Genomic DNA, 24137 nt, shown 5'->3' with positions numbered 1-24137 from the left:
AGAAATATGCTGTAGAAATCATGATGTTTTACATAAGTATTTTTAAATGAACATTATATTTAGAAGGAATAAATGAGAATATCTGGTAGAAAAGAAAATTCATAAAATATAATAGGTTTAATAATTCTCAATAATGATTTTAAAAAATCTTCACAGTAACCAACTGAAGCAGACAATATTGAAAGGGGAAAAAGCAGATGGCCTTAATAAATAATAGTGAATAAATAGTAGCCTCAATATGTCCCTAGAATAATGCCATAGCATTTCATAAGTTGTCTGCTAAATTAGAACAATTTATAATATAAAATATTACATTGCAAAATGAAGCTTGCAGGAGTTAAGCCACTGTAATATAAATAAGAGAAAATGCACACATATTCACACACACACACACACACACACACACCTCATTATATAAGCTACCTTTAGTTACCAGAGTCTGATACAATAGAGAAATTGGCCTTAATCAATTATCTCTGTGCTCCCACAAGCTAGGAAAAACAAAAAGCTATCATTAATTAGCATGTGGGTACAAATTAATGCATCTATAAATACATCCGCAAACATACCAAAATGCAAACAATATTTACTTGGATATTTTATATATGATGCTTTGTTAGATGCTGTGAAAAGCAAATAATAATAAGGAATTCCTTCTATCAAGGAGGAAACAGTCTTAGTCTCATTGGAGAAAGAGAAATATTATACACACACATTTTATCTTAAAAGAATCTCATAAAATTAATCTTTGATTCCTTTCAACATACATCTTAAAAATGATGATCCAGCTCACACTTCTGATTGCTACAAATGACTAATGCACAGTAAAGGAGGTGCTGAAGGATTTCGTACCAGTGTCTGAAAGAGTTCACTCATCTTGGGTTTACACAAAAGAGTAATTATTCAGCCCTGCAATTCTCTCTTTCAGTGACCAAAAGACATCTTTTTTTTTCCTTTAACATTGTAGATTCATTATTACCAGAGGCTTTCTGCCAAATTTGGAAAACAAGTATCTCTTTCTATATTTCTAAACTACTGGAGGAGATATGCTACTGCTAGTGCTTCATTAACCTACAGACACACACCCCTACATTTGTTTATTAGGACTTTGACCTCAGAGAGGAACAGAATAGTTACTTGCACATTAAGCTCTAATCTTTTTAATGGAGATCATACTCAACTTCATAAGCAGTTCATTTTTCTATGTAATCAGAAATCATGATCATATCTAAACACAGATAAATGATCAAAATTTTAACTATCTTAGCAAAATTAACCCAAATTAACAAGAACATTTTCTATATTACTTGATGGCCCCATTAGTGCTTACATCTGACCCAGTCTGTTCACTGGGGTTTATATCTTTCCTGCTTTGCTCTCAGTCTATCAGCTGCCATTTCTTGTATTAGTAAAATTTGGTAGTCCTCGTATCTTAATATCTTAATTTTCTACTTTCACTTTGCTAACAGCCAAGAAAATAGAACATCTAGCTATATTAAAAAACAATGTAATATTTTGCACCTGTTGGGGCATGTTCATGTATCAGTGGAAGGGCATAAATTTCAGGCACTGCTCAGACACCCCTTTACTTACTTTATATGTCAATGCTCTGAATAATTGATGTGTCTAAATGACCTCCTCTTATAGTGATTTGGTGTTCAATACGAAAAAAATGAGATTACAATTCACACCACAAATTTCAAGGTTCTAAGTCATCATTTAATTTATATTATGCCATGTATGATTACTGTAATATTTTCCCAATTGTTGGAGTAATTTAATGGATAATGCCATCCTGGTTTGTTTTAATTGTAAGATGCATAGATTGGTCATAGAAATGGATTTCTATGTATGACTCTCAGGAGGGCATTTTTCACATCTTTGTTTCTCAGACGATAGATGAGAGGATTCAGCATTGGAATGACAATGGTATAGAACACAGATGCCACCTGTGCCTGGGTCAGGGAGGATGTGTTTTCAGGCTGTAGATATGTGAAAATCAGGGACCGATAGAAGATGCTTACACTCAGGAGGTGGGATACACAGGTGGAGAAGGCTTTCTGCCTGTCTGCTGCAGACTTGATCCTCAGGATGGCAGAGATGATGGCAGTGTAAGTGACTGTGATGATGAGAAGAGGACTTATCAGGGTGAACCCAGCTAAGACAAAGATCACCATCTCTGTAATGGATGCATCTATGCAGGACAGGGCCAAAAGAGCTGTGGTGTCACAGAAAAAATGATTGATACTAGAATCACAGAACACTAAACTACTTATCACACAAATGGATATCAGAGAATTTGTGAATCCTATTGCATATGGCAGTACTCCCAGCTAGTTACACACTTTTGGAGACCTGACTACTGAATAGAGTAAAGGATTGCATATTGCTATGTAGCAGTCATAGGCCATTGATCCCAGGAGAAAACACTCACTACACAGCAAACCAACAAAAAAGTACATTTGGACAAAGCAGCCAACAAAAGAGATGGTTTTATGGTTGGACTGGAAAATGGCCAGTGTCTTGGGTGTCACAATAGAGGAATAAAATATATCAATGAATGCTAAATTGCTAAGGAAAAAGTACATAGGTGTATGAAGCTGAGAGTAAATTCTGATTAACATGATCAGTCCAAGGTTCCCCAAAACAGTGAACAGGTAAATAAAGAGGAACAGCAAGGACAGGCTGTCTTGTAGTTCAGGATGATCTGCAAATCCAGGTAATCCTTTGAATTACCTGTTTGAATAGCAACAAAAAAAATTCAGAGAAGTTTTCAAGTCTGAAGAACTACTAATCAGAGCCCACTTAAACTCAAAGAATGAGACAGTAACAGAGAGCAATTATTTAGTGATCTAAAGTTTGTTGATAATTTATACATGATTTTCAGTATTTTTACAGAACTGACAGACACAAATAAAATTTCTGAGTTCACAGGTTTGTGAAACTGGTAGCATTCTAAAATATTATGCATCCAAAATGATTTCAAGAGATTCCTACTCAGACATACTATCCTTTGCCACCATCTACTATTGGGTCTAAAATAATTAACTTCTAATACTCTTAGAAAATATAAAGCTGATTTAGGAAAGGTAGCCATAGATTGTGAGTTTAATGATAATTTGTGTGGCAGTCTTATTTCCTTAACATGTAACTGTTACTTTAAGGATTATTTTAGAAGCTGAAAAATACTTAAATGGACAAAGCTAAAAGTTCCTTGGACTCAAAAGGGCTTTATTAGATTTTGTGAAAAAAAATAATACAAGAAGAAATATCCTGCTTGTTTTACATGTTTATACTAAAATCCTTAATACAGTTTCTATCACTTGCTCTTTCTCTCTGTTGATAAGCTACAAACACATAAGTAACTTAATTTATGATATATATCAGTTTGTGGATATGCATTTAAAATAATGAAGACACTTATTGACTTATGTTATAATGCAATAACTAATTCATTGCCTAACAGTGGTTTTCAAGGCAAAGATAAAATGACTAAAAACAGTAAGATAAGTATGATTCATTATGTTGAAAACATAGAATTAAAAATACATAATATTATTTCTCATAAGAAATTTGAGGACTTATTTTCCTAATAAGATTAACATAAATAATTGATAAATACATACATTTGAAGCCAGTATATACAGTTAGTTCAAGTTTGTTTCAGACATAAAACACTCTACTTGAGTAATCCAAAGGTACTTGATGCTGTATTAATTATACTTAATCAGTGTCCTCATGTTCACAAGCATTCCTATTTATTCTTTCATTTCTTTAACAAGCCTTTACCAAATGAAGGCATTTTGTCCTGCCAGTCATAAAAGGCAGTTTTCCTAAGACCCACTGGTAAATGCAGACAAGTAAAAAGAATCAGTTTCTCAATATGGGGAGCACACGCTTAAATACAAACACACAGTTATGGAAAGAATAGAGTGATGAAATTAGATTTACCTGCAATTCAAAGAAAATCTCTTTCTTTTTTAGCTATCTTCTTATTTTCAGGTTCATGATCAAATAATAAAAAGAAAATATTGTACAACTCTACCAAATTCACCATTAACTTTGAGCCTTATCTATAATTCTGAATACTGTGAATTGTCAATATAATGATCCAAATTTTGTTGTTAGAGATGCTGCTGCTGTTGTTGATGTTTAGCTATTTCTATTTCTTATGTAATACAGCCTTATAAATATTATGATGGTGATGAAGAAATTATGTGTTTTTGATGATAATATTGGGTATTGTGTATACTCTAATCCACTGATAGGGTAGAAATAAAATCCAAATTGACTATTGTAATTATTTATCTTAATGTGCCTTCTAGAGAATTAAAGGCCTAGATACAGATACAGATATAGATATAGATATAGATGTAGATGATATAGATATAGATATAGATATAGATATAGATATAGATATAGATATAGATATGGATTTTTTTTATGTCCAACCTAGATTTGTATTCAGGATTCATTCTCTTCTTAGTGTTTTTCTAAGCGGTCACATAACAAAGAATTTTCTTCTGAAATTTAATGTGTTCAACAGTCTTATATTAGCATACCACTCTCAAATCCCAAACTCACCTCATAAAGGAATTGGCCAATTATTATCTTTCATCTTTTGAGATTTGTACTTTAATAGTACCCCATGGTATTTTCTTAATGTGCCTGGGAGACACCTACCATGGAAATTCTCAGAGATGCATAATACTTGCTTTTGTACATTTTGGTATAAATTGGCTGCACACAATTAAAAAGTTAAGTGATATAACTTGAAAACTATGCCTGTACCAAAATAGATATATAAATATTAGCATAGTTAAATATATTAAAATAATATGGGATGTTTAACTAGGTTGAAATTAAAGGTTTGTAAATAGATAGAGGTGATAGTAGCACATTATGCTGAGTGTAATTAATAGAACTGAATTATCTGTTTGATTATGGTTGAAAGGAGAAGTTTAGAATTGTGTATGTCACTAGAAGGAAAGCTAGAGGATAAAAAATGGGACTGTGGTAGATGATGTTCTTTCATGAGCCATAACAAATGAAAACCACTATTACAAGGAGTTAGTAGAGTGGTATATGGGAAAAATGCAACTAATGATAACTAATGCAAACTATGAAACATAGTAAACAGTAATATTTAACATGATTTCATCAACAGTAACTAATATACCACACCAATGCTAAGGTCAATATAAGCAGGAGGTAAGGGTAACAGATTTCTTTTTTAGGAAATGAAAATATTCTAAAACTGATGGTTATGATGAGTGCACAACTATGTGATGATACTGTGAAACATTAATTTTATATTTTGGATGGATTGTATGGTGTGTAAATGCATCTTAATAAAACTACTTAGAATTAAAAACAATCAAAACTAAAAAAATCTAAAATGTGGAAGAAATTTATGCCCAAAAACTTTCAATGAAAATTATTAATTAAGTTGAAATTCCAACAGGAAGAAATAGTTGATAAAATTTTTGTATGTATTCTCAATGGAAATAGGACTGCAGAGGTACATATAACCTATTTGTGCAGATGTTTAAAAAGGTGTCCCTTCTGGGAAGTGGATTTACCAAAATAAGGTACCTGAACAATTAGGAAAAGGCACCCCTTCCTCTTGATTTAATGGGTCTCAGGTGGAATTTTAACTGCTCTCCAACAAGGCCCTCTTGCACAAGCAAAATCTAAAATGAATATATATGAGTTCTTAATGAGGTAGATTGAAGGTGTGATTATGATTATGAGATGCTAAATGATAAAAGGTGAGAAGATAGAAGCATAGAGAGGAGTGGAAGTTAGTTAGTCCCCATGGAGCAACTAATAAACAACCAGGAACAACTAGTAAATTATCTGGAAAAACTGTGGAGGGACAAATGTGACTGCCCACACATCATACCCGAACCTGAATTGGGGGGAATGCTTGAGACTGCAGCATAAAATCTGTAAGTAAAACTGCTATTCCAAGCCAAGAGCCCCCTCCCCCCCAGCCCAAACTTCAAAGCCTTGCTGTGATAGAGAGCAGCACTTTCTGAGCAAACAAATATAGCTTAGCTGAGCTTCAATTGGGGTTTTAATTAACAAACATGGACTTCCCAGACAAAGGCTTTTGGTGAAGACTGATCTTGGAGAGGCAGAAGACCTCTTTGGGAGCATGGGGGAGGCCAGAGGCCCAGGTGCTGTCTCTGGTTGACAGGTGAAACTGAGGGTGGTCATTAAGTGGCCCTGAAGGGGGGTTTTCTGTCCCTTTTATGGCTCAGTGGAGAAAACCTCAGCCATTTTCAGTTCCAAGCTCTCTAACACAGATGAGGGTGGAGTTAGCCCAGTCAGAGAGATTATTCAAAATCTAATGACCTCTCCCTAGGGTTTGTATCTTCCCTAAGAGGATAGAAGTGGTGACAAACTCTATAACCTGCCTTCCATTTGAACCACACCACAGAGCCTGGGGGAGAACAGCCACAGGCCACACTTCCCTAAACCAGTCTGGAGCTACAGGCTAACAGGCCCCACATGCTGTGGAGAAAGGCACAGTGAATTGAGGCCTCACAGGGTGTATCAATCTAAGACACCCTCAGGGAAACTGGATTGCCTCCTTCTAGACCTGAGCACATTTCTAGTCTGGGAAAACCTGACTGGAGTAATCAAGGAAATAGATGCCTAGACAATAGAAAACTACAACCTACTCCAAGAAAAACAAATTTATGAATCAGTCAAAGAACAAACTTACACTTCAACTGAGATACAGGAATTGAAACAACTAATGCTAAATCAATTAAAAAAGCTTAGGAAATGTATGGCAAAAGAGATGAAGTGAATAATGAAAATACTGGGTGGACATAAGGAAGAAATTGAAACCTCAAAAAAAGCAATTGACAGAATCTATGGAAATGAAAGTCACAACAAAAGAGATGAAAGACACCATGGAGAAATACAACAACAGATTTCAACAGACAGAAGAAAACACTCAGGAACTGGAGAACAAGACATCTGAAAGCCTACACACAAAAGTACAGATAGAGAAAAGAATGGGAAAATATGAGGAATGTCTCTTGGAACTGAATGACTACACAAAATGAAGGAATGTGTGTGTCATGGGTGTCCCAGAAGGAGAAGAGAAGGGAAAATGGGCAGAAGCAATAATAGAGAAAATACTCAATGAAAATTTCCCATCTCTTGTGAAAGATAAAATTACTTAACCAAGAAGTGCAGTGTACCCCAAACAGAATAGATCTGAATAGGCCTGCACAAAGACACTTAATAATCAGATTGTCAAAGTCAAAGATAAAGAGAGAATACTGAAAGCAGCCAGAAAAAAGTGATCCATCACATAAAAAGGAAACTTGATAAGACTATATGTGGATTTCTCAAGAGAAAACATAGAGGCAATAAGGAAGTTGGGTGATATATTTAAGATACAGAAGGAGAAAAATCACCAGCCAAGAATCCTGTATCTGGCAAAACTGTCCTTCAAATATGAAGAACTTAAAATATTCTCTGGCAAACAGATAATGACAGAGTTTGTGAACAAGATATCTGCTTTACAAGAAACACTGAAGGGAGTGCTACAGGCAGAAAGGAAAAGACAGGAGTGAGAGGTTTGGAAAACAATTTCGGGAGATAGTAGCACAGCAATGTGGGTACTCTGAACAAAGATGACTGTGAATATGGTTGAAGGAGTAAGGTTAGGAGCATGTGGGACATCAGAAGGAAGAAGAAAGAAACTTGGACTGTATAACTCAGTGAAATTTAAGGTGCTCAATGATTGTAACAAAAGGTAGAAATATGTTTTTTACATGAGGTAGAGCAAGTGAATGTCAACATTGCAAGGTGTTAAAAATAGGGTGGGATGGGGAAAACACAATCAATGCATACTAGAGACTATAATTAACAGAAACATTGTATTATACTTTCTTTGATATAACAAAGGCCATATACCAAAGCTAAATGCATATGGGGGTTGGGGGCAAGGGGAAAGGACATGAGACTCTTGGCATTGGTGATGTTGTCTGATTCTTCACCATACTTTAGTTTAATGCTATTTTTCCTTCTGGTGCTTTCTAGCTGTTATGTTGTTTTCTTTCTTTCTTTTTTCTTTCTCTTTTGTCCCTCTACCTTCTTTGACTCTTCCTCCTTCTTTGTGGAAGAAATGGAGATGTCCTTATATAGATAGTGGTGATGGTAATGAATACATAAATACATGGCTATACAGGGAACTATCAATTGCTTAAGATGGAATGTATTGTGTGTGAACAAAACCATCCTAAGGAATGGCTTGATGAAGAAACTTTGAGGGCACTATATTGAGTGAAATAAGACAGACACATAAGGACAAATATTGCAGGGTCTCACTGATAAGAACTAATTATAATATATAAACTCATAAACATGAAATATAAGTTGCCAGAATATACAATGAGGCTAAAGAATGGGGAGCAGTTGCTTATTATGAGCAGAATGTTCAACTAGGGTAAACTTAAATGTTTGGAAATGAACAGAGGTGATGGTAGCACATTTTGAGAATACCTAACAGTGCTGAATGGTGTATGAATGTGGTGTAAAGAGTAAGTTCAGAGCCATGTATATCACCAGAAGGAATGCTGGAGGTTAAAACATGGAAATGTATAAAACAGTGATTCTTGTGGTGGACAATGTCTGTAATTAAGTGTACAAATATTACAAATGTCTCTTATGAACTAGAACAAATGTATGACACTATAACAAGGAGTTAAAAATAGAGAGACATATAGAAAATCTATACCTATTGCAAGCTATATACTACAGTTACTAGTATTTTAAAATTCTTTCATCAACAGTAAAAAGTGTAGCATACCAATACTATAAATCATTAATGGGGGGTGTTTAGGGGTATGGGAAGATTTGAGTTTCCTTTCTTTTTGTCTTTGTTTCTTTTCTGGAGTAATGAAAATGTTCTAAAAATTGAAAAAAAATAATTGTGATGATGGATGCACAAACATATGATGGTAACATGGGCAATTTATTGTATACTTGGGATCTTTGGATAATTGTATAGTATGTGAACAACCTCAATAAAAAATAAAAAAAAATGATAAAAGGCTATATGGTAATTTTAACACTGCCAAAATCATTACTAAATGAGATATGAAGGATCATCATAAAAATTTCTATAATGGACAATTATGTAAAAATGATAGGGATTTTGTTAGATTTCTTCACATATTTGTTTTCAGTTACATATTACCTACACATATATACACCATCATCATCATGAAAATCTGTAAACCTTTGGAAGTGTTATGTGTCAAGCTTGATTTCAGCACTGTAAATGTATAATCATTTAATCCTATTGCAGCTCATGAAGGTGGCCCTAATAATATACCAATTTATTGATTAAGAAACTGAGTCAAGAATTTTTATATAACTTTCCAAAGCATCTGTGTTAGTCTACAGGCTGTATGTAACCCAGAAAGGATAATGTTCTTTTTTTTTATTTTGAAACAAATTCAAAGGTATAGGAACAGTTGCAAAAACAATACTAACCCCATACACAGAATTTCATTATACCCTGACCCACCTCCCCTGATAGCTCAATCCACCAACTTTAACATGCTGTCACATCGCTATTTCTTTCCCTCTCTCCCTCCCTCCCTCCCTATCATCCAACATCTATTGCTGTGTTTTCTGAACATATGAGAGCTAGCTGCACACATCCTTGAACATACACTATAATTCACGTACACACTTCCCATGAACAAGAACATTCTTTTATGCAATCCCATTAAGCACAGCTAAGAAGTACAAGAGATTCAACAATGGTAAAAAGCTCACATTCTATATTTCCTTTTCCTTATGTCTCAATTGTGTCCCTTTGAGCCACCTGTCCTCTATCTTCCAATCCCATCCAAGTTCATCCTTGGTATTCAATTGTCATCTATTTAGACTGTCTTTTATTTTTCAGTTGTGGAAAAATATATACAGTCCAACTCTTCCCATTCCACCCCCTCCCTAGACTTCCATTAGTGGGATTAATCACATTTATAATGTAATGCTGTTTCCCACCATCCATTCCTAGGGGTTTCCCTTCACCTCAAACAGCAACCCTACACTCCTTTCTTAACTCCCCATTGCCCCTTCCCCCATTTCTCTTAACCCAAACTCTACTTTTCATCTCTATGGTTATATTTGCTGATAATTTATTTGTGTTTATTGTGGGGCTTAAAATTAACCTCTTAAATCCATATCAATCTTGTTTTTCTTTGATACCACCTTCACTTCAATAGAACACATAAACTATGTTTCTATACTCCTCCATTCCCCCACCTTTATATAGTTGTCTAAAATTACATATTTTACATTGAGTTAAAAACCACTGATTTGTCACTAGAGTTTGTGTATTTTATGTCACATAGGAAGTGAATAGTGGAGTTACAGTTCAAAAATTATTGACTTCTATTTGTATTCAATTATGGTTGGAGAATGTGCTTTGAGTATATATATTTTTTTAAATTTCTTGAGGCTTGTTTTATGTCCCAGCTTATGGTCCCTTCTGGAGAAAGATCCGTGATCACTAGAGAAAAATGAGTGTCCTGGTGATTTGGGATGTAAGGTACTATATATGTCTGTTAAAATTCTCTATATCACTTTCTCCTTTCTTTGTTTCCATGTTGGTAGGGCTCACTTTAGTATCTGAAGTATGGCAGGTATTTTATTGGCAAACTCTCTCAGCATTTGTTTGTCTGTGAAAATTTTAAGCTTTCCCTCAAATTTGAAGGAGAGTTTTGCTGGATAAAGTATTCTTGGTTGGAAACTTTTCCCTCTCAGAATTTTAAACATGTCATGCCACTGCCTTCTTACCTGTATGGTGGCGGCTTAGTAGTCACAACTTAGTCTTATGTTGTTTCCTTTGTGTGTGGTGAATTGCTTTTCTCTTGCTGCTTTCAGAACTTGCTCCTTCTCTTCAGTATTTGACAATCTGATCAGAAGATGTCTCAGAGTGGCTTTATTTGAATTTATTCTATTTGGATTTTGCTTGGAATTTATGCTTTTTGTATTTACATTGTGTATAAGGTTGGGGAAGTTTTCCCCAACAATTTCTTTGAATACTCTTTCTAGACCTTTACCCTTCTCTTCCCCTTCTGGGACACCAATGAGTCTTAAGTTTGGATGTTTTCTTTTATCTATCATATCCCTGAGATCCTTTTCTTTTTTTCAATTTTTTTCTCCATTCTTTCTTTTGTTCTTTCATTTTCTGTTCTGTGGACTTCTAGGACACTGAGACATTGTTCAGCTTCCTCTAGTCTTGTATTGTGAATATCCAGAGTCTTTTTAATTTAGCCAACATTTCCTTTTATTTCCATAAGATCTTCTATTTTTTTTTTTTTATTTACTCTTGCAATGTCTTCTTTATGCTCTTCTAGGGTCTTCTTTATGTTGCTTATATCCCAGGCCATGGTCTTCTTGATGTTCTTTAAATCCTTTGCCATGTTTTCATTCCTCAATTGTAGTTCTTTGATTAATTGTGAGAGGTACTGTATCTCTTCTGATATCCTGATTTGTGTGTTTGGAGTTGGATTCTCCATATCATCTGGTTTTATCATATGCACTAAGATTTTCTGTTGTTTTTGGCCTCTTGGCATTTGCTTTGCTTGATAGGGTTCTTTCAAGTTGTAAAGAAAAGTACCTATCTAATTTTTCAGGAACACAGTTTGGTGGCATACACTTTCTCTAACTAACCAGCAGATGGCATCTGTGAGTCACCTATACCCCTCAAGTCAGTTCTCCACCTTGCCTCCACAGTGTGTGGGGAAATGATTCTTGTGGGGTTCAGTTGGAGAACTCAGTTTGGGTGTGTTGCTGGAGCCATCTGCCCTGAATGTGGAGTGTGTGTACAGGTGGCCGGGGAGGAAGGACAGCTTTAATATTCAAATCTCCCAGGTTCCTGGAGATTCAAGGCTGCCACAAGAGTCTAAGCCTTCATTTCATTTCAGCCCCAGACCCTCTCTTTTGCTGTCCCACAAACCCCCAAACTTGGCATAGTGTCCCTGGGTTCTCCAAGTGGGTCCCCCCACCCAGCTGTGATCCTCCATGACCTCTGCTGAGGGAATGCCGTGCTATGTCACCAGTATACACCATCCCTCAAGGGAAGCCCCAGGCCACCAGGCCATGCTGAGGCACTTTCAGCCTGATGCAAAGATGGCTGAAAGGTTCTTCTTAACACCCCCCTCCTCACACAGTTCCTCTTTCCCAGCTCTGGGAAAATTGGCAGGGCTCTGGGCTGTGGGCAGAACCCCAGGCAGGAGTTTATCCAGCCCTCTGGGAAGCCAGCTGCTAGCCACCAGGTTTCTTTCTGCTTCTGGCTCTCCCCTCCATTCCCCCAGCCCTGAGGGTATCTGCAGCTGGCTATCTTCAAGGCCAGACACTGAGAGGCTGGCCCAGCCCCCTCTTGCTGTGTTTTACTGTGTGGTTCCCACCATCACAACTGCAGCTGCTCCTGGGTTTTTCCCTTTTTTTTTTAAAGAGCCAGTTGGTCTCCAAATGCCAAACTCTGGCTTCCCCAGAGCACTGTGTGGCTGTGGGTCTTTCAGCCAGCTTACTCACTTGTTTCAGAATGCAGACTCCTGGTTTCACTAAGTATATGGCCCCTGTGGAACTAGCATACCTTGTCCAGCTGGCACATCACTGTAAGCAGTATTCTGGGTCACTTTCTGGTTTTTATCTAGTGTTTTTCATGGAGGTTTTTTTTGCCCTGTCTCACCTAGCTGCCATCTTAGTTTTCTCCCCAGGATAATGTTCTTTTAATCCATTCTTGTGAGTGCAGACCTATTATAGGTGGGAACTTTTGATTAAGTTATTTTACTTGAGGCCTGCCCAAGGGAGGGTTTTAATACTCTTATGGGAGTCCCTTATAAGAAGATAAAAGATAGAAAAGTTCCAGAGAAGCTGAAAGAAATGTCCTGGAAAAACTAAGAGAATACCAATAGGAAACAAAGAGGAAGCCACTGAAATCAGAAGCTGAAAGCAATAAAACCCAGGAGAAAAGAACTAGCAGAAAGAGGTCATGTTCCTTCCAATGTGAAAGACATGTTCTGGATGTGCCAGCAGCCTGTCTTCAGAGTACAGGTATCATCCTGTTGATACCTTGAATTGGACATTTTCATGGCCTAAGAATTGTAAATTGTGAGTTAATAAATCCACATTGCAAAAGCCAACCTATTTCTGGTATACTGCATTTTGTCAGCTTTAGCAAACCAGAACAGAGTCCATTGAGTGTTTAATTTGGATTTAAACCTAGGCTTCTTTTCTTCAGATGCTGATCTCTTAACCATCCTTTTATACTCTTCTTATTTATTTATTATTATTGTTATTTTTAAATTATCACCATCATCAAAACTCTTGTCATTTTACGATAGGGATTGTGTGGTCTTGGATCCTGGAATATTGATCACAAAGAAAAAGGAAATTATATTATTAGTAGGTATGTACAAAAGCTATTTTATAAAACACTGAACCACTGTGAAAATATGTGGGAAAAATGTAGTTAGAGAATCTCAGGAAACTACTGCCTCCATGTGGTCTTGCCAGAAATCCATTTTAGCAAGGAGAAGTGAGATTTCCTACTCACTGATTTCATGGTGTTAACATATGTTAAAATTATATTATCACCCATGTCAAGAATGAATGAAGAATATCAGCTTCTGTCTTTCTTTAATATTTATATATCATTACTTGTAAATAGCAAGGGAAACTCTTATTCCCCAAGATCAGATATTTTTTTACTGTGATAGATGGTAAAATTCTAAATATTTGTTGATTATTTTACTTACTTAACAATATTTCAATAGCGAATATGCTAAGATACAATAGGTAAGAAAACAATCTTGTTGAATAATTAAATCACCAATTTATTAAACCAACAAGAATTGAACATCTACTATATGCTACCTTAGGACACTCTTTTCCTTACAGGAGTGACAGTCCTAGAAGAGGAGTTATATGTGAAAACAAAAGTTTGCAATCCATCTGTACAATGCAAGGTGCAGAGGTAGAACAATGGAGGAAGTACCCAAATTTCCTCAAGGGAATTATAAAGAAAATCTTGAGTGAGAGATCTTTGAAATGATGATATTCTAGAGGAAATGTTTAAACAGTGTGGTATTAAAGAAAATGTTAGGATTATCAACTTTCTTCTAAGGTAAAATTGGGTTTAAATTAAAGAATGACAATGAAACAGAATAGAAGTCTATTTCAATATTTAAGATTCAAGAATACGAGTGCCTGGAGTGAGGCAGCAGCAGTGATAGTTAATAGAGAAGAGATTTATTTGAAGGGTATTTGGGAAACAGAATTGATCAACATGACCTAATCTAATATATATTTTTTGAAAAATTAAAAGATGCCAATCCAAGGAGACTTACTTGTACTCATTGAAGTGTCTGAGTGTATAGAAAGACTGTTAACCACGCAAAATTATAGAAATTGGGAGCAGGGGCAATGGTGATTTAGTTTTAGAATATTGTTTGAGTAAGAGAATTTCTTTCTCTTGGGTTGAATATATGCATATTACTTACTTTGGAATTTGAAATGCTCAAAGTTCCAACAAAATTATGAATATATCTCTACTCAGACATTATTAGTTAACTGCAATTGGCTTGAGGAACAAATTACTGTGTAACTGTATGTCCTAGTTTCCTAATGCTGCCAGAATGCAAGACACCAGAGATGGATTTGCTTTTATAAAAAAGGGGGGCTATTTGGTTACACAGTTACAGTCTTAAGCCATAAAGTGTCCAAGGTAACAAATAAGCAATTGGGTACCTTCACTAGAGGATGGCAAATTGTGTCCAGAAAACCTCAGTTAGCTGGGAAGGCATGTGGCTGGCATCTGCTCCAAAGTTCTGGTTTCAAAATGGCTTTCTCCCAGGATGTTCCTCTCTAGGCTGCCATTCCTAAAAAATGTCGCTCTTAGTTTCACTTGGGGTATTTGTCCTTTCTTAGCTTCTCAAGGAGCAGGAGTCTGCTTTCAATGTTCATCTCCAAAGTGTCTTTCATTTGCAGCTCCTGTGCTTTTTTGGCTGTAGCTCTGCTTCAAAATGTCACTCAGCTGCACTGGGTTCCTTCTGTTTGCCAACTCATTTATATGGCTCCAGTAATTTAATTTAGACTCACCCTTAATGGGTGTGGCAAAACCTCCATGGAAAGAATCCAATCAGAGTCATCACCCACAGTTGGATGGGGCACATCCCCATGGAAACAAAGAATTACAATCTAATTAACACTGATAGGTCTGCCCACACAAGATTACATCAAAGATAATGGCATTTGGGGGACATAATACATTCAAACTGGCACACTGTATGTGTAGTAAAAGGGTACTGGGTAAAAACTCAGGATGACACTTCTTAATTAATGAGTAATAAGGCCTAATGCAAATAACTTTTTTCTTCAAGATTGTTTTTTTCATTCGGAGCAGACTCAAACCTAAATTTCTTTGGTGCTGGAAGAACATAGAAAAAAAAGGTCCTATTACAGATTTTTCCTTTTCATAATTTAAAGTCTATCTTAAAGCCGCCAGTAGGAGTCCTTATTGTTGGAGTGATATTCTGAGGACACAAACATCTGTCTGATATGCAAACTCCTCTCTGTAAAATCTCATTAAATTGTCCACATTTTGCTTGTATCTTCCACTTACAGGGATCTTTATCTTTCATATTTTCCCACTTGACCTAGGGTTATTATGTATTGTAAACCTTATTATATTGAGTGAAAAATTGTTTCCACAATGTGTCTAAGTAGTGATGATATTATTAATGATATATTACTTTGACTTTCAAATGCATTTGATTAAAAAAATTAAATTCATGAATTCTATTCCTTGAAATCATTTAAAACAAATTTAATCCTTCTCTCCATGACTTTCTTCCAATAACGACACAATTTTTATTTGAGCCCTAAATATTCAACTCTGAGGTTCTTTCAAAGGATATTTTATTTTCTTGTTGATTTTCTCTGAAAAAGAGCTTAAACAAACTGAGGCATGTTAAATATGGAACTGCACATATTTATTGAGGACTGTGTAGCCACACTGGAATAAAGCAGAACACCAGCAGCTTATCATACAAAGTATATTTCTATTATTACTTTTATTTTATTATCAGCATGGCAATGTTAACAAAAGCTTTTATCAGCCTCACAATTCAAGCACATCTCTTGAGATTAGCTCTATAGCAGTAAAGTTAGATTAGTTTATTGGTTTAATTAAAAAATCATGCAAATGTTTTCAGAAACAAAGTGGTCACACATTTCTGAAGCAGATGAAACACACTTTGCCCAGTGCTCCATATAGGGGTATGTCTTTGCTGGAGAAACTGTCTTTGTAATGTAAGATCTTGCTAGGTCTGATTGTTGATGTTTATTGTCCTTTAAGAAGCTAAAAACATTGGGAGAATTCATCCTAGCAATTTATAGCTAGAATAAGACATATTTACAGGTTTCTGAGTCAGTCCTTATTTTTAACAGTGTTACTATCAGTAGATTTATCTATAAATTTGTTATTTCAGAAAGTCCTTTTCCTTGGATTTAATCCCCTCAATTTTATTTAATGTACTTCTATTTGAGTGATTGTAACACAGAATTTGGTACAATGCTCATGATCCTCAATCTTTTTTTTTTTTTTAGAAAAAAGAACAGAGAAACCATAAGCCCTCAATTTGTTTCTGATGTCGTTAATTAATAACTTAGGGAAAGAAGAGCAAGATCATTCTTCATGTCTTCATTAATTTTCACTTTGCTTTGATTTTTTCTCCTTGAAATTTTATTATATAGCATATTCATTATTTATATCTATTAGAATATAATAACTAAACCTATAAGTAAACATAATCATTGTAATGCTAAAGTGTTTAGGTTTTATATAAGTCTTTAGGAAAGTAATTTGGCAAACTATCATAATGAATTTGTTTATATGTGATTAAGATTATTAGGATTAATAGATTATTAGTGTTCTGGTTTTATAATACTGCCATTTTGCAAAATACCAGAAATGGATTGGCTTTTTAATGGGGTTAATTTGGTTACAAACTTACAGTCTGAAGGCCGTAAAAATGTCCAAATGAAGGCATCAGCACAAGTACACCTTCACTGAAGGAAGGCCAAAGGTGTCTGGAAAGCCTCTGTTAGCTGGGAAGCATGTGGCTGATGTCTGCTGATCCCAAGTCGTGCTCCAGCTCCACTTTCAGCTCTTCAAAGTGTTCTTCAAAGAACACTGTGTTCTTTGAAGTGTATTCTTCAAAGTGTCTCTCTTGGCTGCAGCACCTCCTTCTGTCTGTGAACACTTTTATAGAATTCCAGTGATTCAATTAAAACTCACCCTGAATGGGTTTGGCAACACCTCCATAGAAATTATCCAATCGAAGTTCTTGCCCACAGTTGACTGGATCACATCTCTATGGAAACACTTAATTAAAGGATTCCAACCTAATCAACACTAATATATCTGTCCCCACAAGATTGCGTTAAAGAACATGGAATATTGGGGGACATAATACACCCAAATTGCCACAATTAGTAAGGTATTAAAATTTAAAAATTAAAAAGTGGAGACTTGTATATAAATATTGTCATTATGCTATAATTTACTTTGTCAAAATGTAAAATAATAAGTATAAAATACCAGAACATGGATCCATTGATAGAGCCAATCTAGGTATAAACATTAGTTTGTGATTATGAGCAATAATTCAGAAACCTGCTATGCCATGTCATAAGGATCTTCATAGACAGTTATGGTTTCTCTTTTGAAACCTTGGTTATAGTAATCATTGCCTATCACATTACATGTATATGCTGATGTGGGGACACGTGACTAAAATATTTGACAAATGGGATTATTCATGAAGGAAATTATAGCTTATAGAAACAATTAAATAAGATGTGTTTTAACTTATTTTGCTACACATTTACATGAATTTAATTGTTAGGCAACAAGAGAAATGCCACAGACATTACAGACATTACAAGATTTATTGCTATGCACTAAACATTTTTCCATTTTGTTGAAATATACGTTTTTTTCCACAAACCCAAAATCATTGTTTATTATTTATAGCAAAGGTGTCATTTAACAATGGTGGTTTGCTCTCCTAACAATTGGAGTGACAACTGTGGTTCTGGAATGAATCTCTGATGCATGGCTTAGTAAGTAGGATAACAAATATCATGTGGTATTATGAGAATTGTGGGTGAAAATAAGAAATATAGGGTCCTTATCATAATTTTGAGTTTAAAAAAAGCTATCAGCGTTTTCAATCTTTTGCACTTGTTCTAGGAGTTTATAATATTTTGTTAAATTTCCTGAAGGCTATTTTTGATGAATCCCACTGTATTTTTGAGTAGAATACATCTTCATTGTTATTTTGTTATTTCCATTAATGAATTGGAACAAGCAAAGTTGCTATACTAAAATACTCTCCTTTGTCCTGTGGAATAATTTGTTAATTAAATATTCTAATTTTCACAGTTCTAAACAAATATGGCACACTGAAGAAATCCAGGAAGTTCTGTTTATTTCTGTAAAATGGAGAGAAGACCTGTATACCTTTATATGATTATATGCAGGTTTGAATTCTAGCTCTAGAATGTTGATGTTGTCTGACCTTGGATTAGTTTCTAACTCCTTTGTTTACTTATCTGTAAAATGGTTCAGCTCTTGGAAAGTTGTGTAGAAGAAAGATTGAATTCACTCTCCATAACCAATTCTCCCCCAGTTATGTCTGTGTGCTGTGTCTGTGTGATTGTCTGCCCATTAGTTTTTCAATATTCTTTTACCAATCTTACAAGCATATTTTATAACTAATGAATCCAGTGTAGGATTGTATCAACTAATTATATAGAAAGTTAGTAGGGATTCAAAATAATAACTAGGATGGACTTTCACACACAAACACACACATACACATATTTTTTTCAAAGCTGTTTTGAAAATACCTTGCTTTTTTCACTTACAGGTCCCATAGGTGTTTGAACAATGAACCTACTTACAATGCCATTACATATACCTTAAATAAGTTTCTCCTTGAAAATTCATGTCTGCTGGGCAAATATTTCTCTCTTAAAAATTCTTTTCATTGATTCTTTGCCCTCTTTGTTTCTCACATCATATATTATAAAATTTAGTTTTGGCAGCAACAGGGTATAAAACATGGATAGGATTTTTGCTCTATCCTGTGGGGAGTTGGAACTTATTCCAAGATAAGTAAATATCATTTTTCTGTAGAAGAGAGTCACCACCATCAGGTGAGAGCCACATGTGGAGAAGGCTTTATATCAGCCTCTTGCAGAGTGTAACTTCAAGTCATTGAGAAGGATATCAAGGTAGGAACAAACCACTATCAGAAAGGTAACCACTGAAGTCACTCCAGAGATGACAATAAATAAAGCCTCACTAAGTTGCGTATCAGAACAAGAGAGTTGAAACAGCAATAGGAAATCACCAAAATAACACTTAATGCTATTGGCCCACAGAAGGACAGACCAAGCAAGCCACACAGGTAGGTGAGTGAGTTGGCACAACCTAGTAGGTAGGAAGCAGTCACCAGGTGGATGCAGAACATTGGGGTCATGAGACCTGCATGGCACAGTGGGTGGCAAACTGCAACATACCCATCATAAGCCATGGTGGCCAGGAGGAAGCCCTCAATTGTCAGGAATATGTTGGCAAATAAATACTGAAGGAGGCACCCCTCATAGGAGATGATTTCCTGTCCTGCTAAGAAGTTCACCAACACTTTTGGAATAAAGGCTGAAGAATAGCAGAAATCCAGGAAACCAACTGAGTAAGGAAAAAGTACTTGGGGAAATGGAATTGAGCACTAGCCAGAATTATTGTGACAATGCAAAGATGTCCCATCACAGTGATGACTTAGATCAAGAGAAGGAGCACAAAAAGGACAGTATTCAGGTCAGAGTTTTCAGTCAGCCCTAGGAGGATGAATTCTGTTACCACAGTGAAATCTCTGTCAGGCATTTATGTGACTTCCCTATGAAGGATCTGCAGAGAAGAAGAGGATAAATAATATAAGCATGTAGTACAAGTTCAACATATGAATTCAATCTACTAGCATCTTTAGAGACTGCCTGGTTTTAGTTGTTCTAAATAATACTCTATAATACACTAAATTCTCACAAGTATGAAAAGTTAGCCTGATTCAAAACCTTAATTGGATAAAAGTCTCACCAGAACAAATTGCTCTTATACATCAGAAAAGAATCCCTGGAGAAATTTAAATTCCCCTGGATTCTCCAAATAGGGATGTTTGCTTAGTAGAGAGAGTTCAGGGGATGGATCCTGAATAACTGTTTATTCCAGATTCTAAAACACAAGACCAGGACCTAATAATCTGGGGAAGAACATTCTTTATCAGAGAAATCAATATTTAACAGGTAACTTTTTTGAGATCCCAGAAAAAAATTACTCTGTATAATATATCATACAAAGATTTTTATATCAAAGATTTCATTCATAACAAAATTACTTATTTGCCAAAACTCACTTGCTCGAGAAGTCATTCTTTGCAATTCCAAGATTGGTCATTTCTTCCTGTGATCTCCTGTAGCATTTATTATTTAGTGGCTTGGATTTATTCATATCAGATTTTTTACAGTGTCTTGATTTTATTAATTTCAAATCAGAAAACTTTCTTAATATATTGTAATTCCCTATAGTCAAAAAGTCTCAAATCTAATTTTAGGGACACTGTCTATGCTTCCTACACTATAGATCATGTTTGAATTGACATTTTGGCCTTTAATCCAGGAAAAGTTAAATCATTATATTAATTTTATGTTAGGCTTTATCAAGTAACCCCAAATACAAGAAAAGCAAAGTTCTGATATACTATGTTATATAACTTGATTTTATAATGTTTCAGACAGACCTTTTTCATGGCAGAACTTTTAAGACCACGTAATAAGCTACTTAGCTTTGTGAGTTTCAGAAAAGGGTAAATACCATAGATGACTGTCAAAATTAATTTGATAATTTAATCTATTTTCACTGAACATTAATGAATATAGTGCTTCAAAATCCATAATTTAGGAATAAGATTCCCCAAACATTGAATAGTCAGAAAAAACATGGACCAAATTTTCTACATCTTACTATGAGGTAAGATAAGCTGGTTCATATGAATTCAAATTCTGTGAACAATGCTACAAGATAGCTTTTATTATGTCCATTTTACTAAATCTGGCAGAGGTAAAAAAGGAATGACTAGCCACTTTCTACCACCATAAGTTGTGATTTTTTATTATTTTGTTATTAGTTTCACCTATAAACTTTCTTCAAGGGGTAAATGTAAGAATTAAGTGAGAAAATAAGTGAAAATTGCATGGCCTAGCATAGGTAACCTCTAAACATTAATTATATATTCAAAGTAAAAAAACAGTAACTGGAGACTAGACTATCTTTTCAGACATTGGGCAAATAGTTTTGATTAAACTAAGTGTGTGTGTGTTTGTGTGATTTTGCGTGTGAGAGTGTTTTGCATAGGGTTTGTCTTTTTTTTTTGTTTTGTTTAGTTTGCCTTGTTTCATTGGTTTCTGTTTATTAGCAAACCAATGTTTTACTTTGACAATGAGTTTCTTCTTGTTTTACAAGTTTTATATTTGTTTATTTTTATTTTTATTTAATAAATAGTATTTTTGTCTGTATTGCCTTTCAACCCATCATGTTCTTTTGTTGTGAAATTAATTATGATAAAAAAACATTTAAAATGATAAAATCATTTTATCAAAATCAATTGTGATAAAAATCATTTGGTAACAAAGCCAAATAAATCTCTGCTTATTTCCTTAATTTTTAACATTCATCAGTTTATAATAATCTATGTTAGAGATTAACAAATTTATTTAAAGAACTTTCTTTTTGGAATTTACCTAAGTTGAAATATGAAGCTTTTCCTACACCTTCATGAAGAAAATAAGGAATAAATCCATGAATTATTTCAAAGGGCAAGTTAATGCTGGCAATTGACTAATTTTATTTCACTTATTTCAACAATTGGAATGGATTTCCAGCAGATGATTGATTTTTTCACTCTTTTCTTAGTATATATTGAGATTTGCTGTGCTTTAAAACCAGAGAAGGCACTTGTAATCCCTTTGTTAAAACATGTAAACATGACATCTACCTGGTGTTGTCCAGGTCCTTTGGAGGATGGAATCCCCAATAATTTTGTGAGCATGGGTTTGGTATCCTTCATTTCTGATCATTAAAACAACTACAGATAAGCCAGGTGGAAGTAATTATTAATAATAATAATAATTTAAACAATTTTGTGTTTCATTTATGGTGATCATATGTTTTTTAAAACATTCCTTTGGGTAACAATATTTGGGAACTATAGATATGTTTCAATGTTAGAAACCCACCAAAAATTAAAAGAATAACTAAATAAAAATTAGATGCATGTATGTTTTTTCATATATTAGAACATATTTTAATATGAAGGTTAATTCAGTTTTTTAAGACACTAGGATAAATATCAGGATCAACATTTATTCATTGCATAGAGTGAACACAGAAAGTAATATTTACAAATACCTAGAAGTAAAATAATTGGAAGATGGAGTGAAAACATGAAAAGAGCTAAATATAGTGTGAAATGGTGAGCTAAATAGAAAACAATTTTTAAAATTAATTAATTGATAAGTAAAATAATTAACAAGTATACAGCTCTAAGATATACCAAATACAACCAAACTGACAAACACAACTACATAAGAACTAAATGGGGAGGACTCAGGCAAGATGGCAGCATAGAGAGGAATGGAAGCTAAGTAGTCCCCCTGGAACAACTACAAAAAAAACAGAAACAACTAGTAAATAATCCAGAATAACTGCGGGGGGACAAACGAGACCATCCACTCATCATACACCAACCTGAATTGGGAAGAATGCCTGAGAACACAGCATAAAATCTGTAAGTAAAACCTGCGGAACCAGGTCGGGAGACCCCCTCCCCCATAGCCCTAGCTGTGGAGCCACATGGTGCCAGAGAGAAGCTCTCTCCCAGCAAGCAAATACAGCTCAGCTGAGCTCCAAATGGGGTTTTAAGTAGCGAGTGTGAACTGCTCACTACAGGTACGCAGCCCCCAAAAACAGACAGAGGCTTTGGGTGATGACTGACCTGGGAGAGCCAGAGGGTCACCTTGGACTGGGTCTGAAGGGGACTATCTGTTTCTTTTTTGGCTCAGTGGAGAAAGCCCCAGTCATTTTCAGTTTCCAGGGCTGTGACTCTGGGAAGGGTGGAGACACCACAAGCAGAGAGCGAGACCATTGAAATGCTAATGACCTCCACCTGAGGGGTCTGTCTTCTCTAGGAGGAAAGGGGTGGGGCCCTTTCCATTCAGAACCAGACCCCAGAGCCTGGGGGAACATGGCCATACCTCCTCACACCAGTCAAGAATTATAGGCTAACAGGCATCACCTGCTGGGCAGAAAAGCACAGTGACCCCAGGCATAAAAGGGTGGAGCAATTTTCTAAGACACACCCACAGGGAAACCAGATACTGAATATTTCTTCCCTCTGGGACCTGAGCCTGTTCTGGTCTGGGAAAACCTGATTTGGATAACCAAGGAAACCATGTCTAGACAACAGAAAATTACAACCTCCACTAAGAAAAACAAAGTTATTGCCCAGTCAAAGGAACAAACATACACTTCAACTGAGATACAGGAATTTAAACAACTAATGCTAAATCAATTCAAAAAGTTTAGAGAAGATATTGCAAAAGAGATAGAGGCTGTAAAGGAGGCACTGGACATGTATACGGCAGAAATCAAAAGTTCAAAAACACAACTAGTAGAATCTATGGAAATGAAAGGCACAACACAAGAGATGAAAGACACAATGGAAACATACAACAGCAGATCTCAAGAGGCAGAGGAAAACACTCAAGAACTGGAGAACAAAACACCTGAAAGCCTACACTCAAAGGAGCAGATGGAGAAAAGAATGAAAAAATATGAGCAACGTCTCCAGGAACTCAAGGATGAAACAAAGTACAATAATGTACGTATCATTGGTGTCCCAGAAGGAGAAGAGAAGGGAAAGGGGGCAGAAGCAATAATAGAGGAAATAATTAATGAAAATTTC

The 24137-nt window shown here is 35.3% G+C and overlaps 2 pseudogenes; both read right to left on the bottom strand.

The window, feature by feature from the left end:
• Positions 1–1781: 1781 nt before the first annotated feature.
• LOC119533060 lies at positions 1782–3023 on the bottom strand (annotated as a pseudogene).
• Positions 3024–19062: 16039 nt separating this feature from the next.
• LOC119533059 lies at positions 19063–20005 on the bottom strand (annotated as a pseudogene).
• Positions 20006–24137: the final 4132 nt, after the last annotated feature.

The sequence above is a fragment of the Choloepus didactylus genome, chromosome 4 (assembly GCF_015220235.1).
Source record: "Choloepus didactylus isolate mChoDid1 chromosome 4, mChoDid1.pri, whole genome shotgun sequence".
Classification (NCBI taxonomy): domain Eukaryota; kingdom Metazoa; phylum Chordata; class Mammalia; order Pilosa; family Megalonychidae; genus Choloepus; species Choloepus didactylus.
This window is presented reverse-complemented; position numbering and strand designations above follow the sequence as displayed.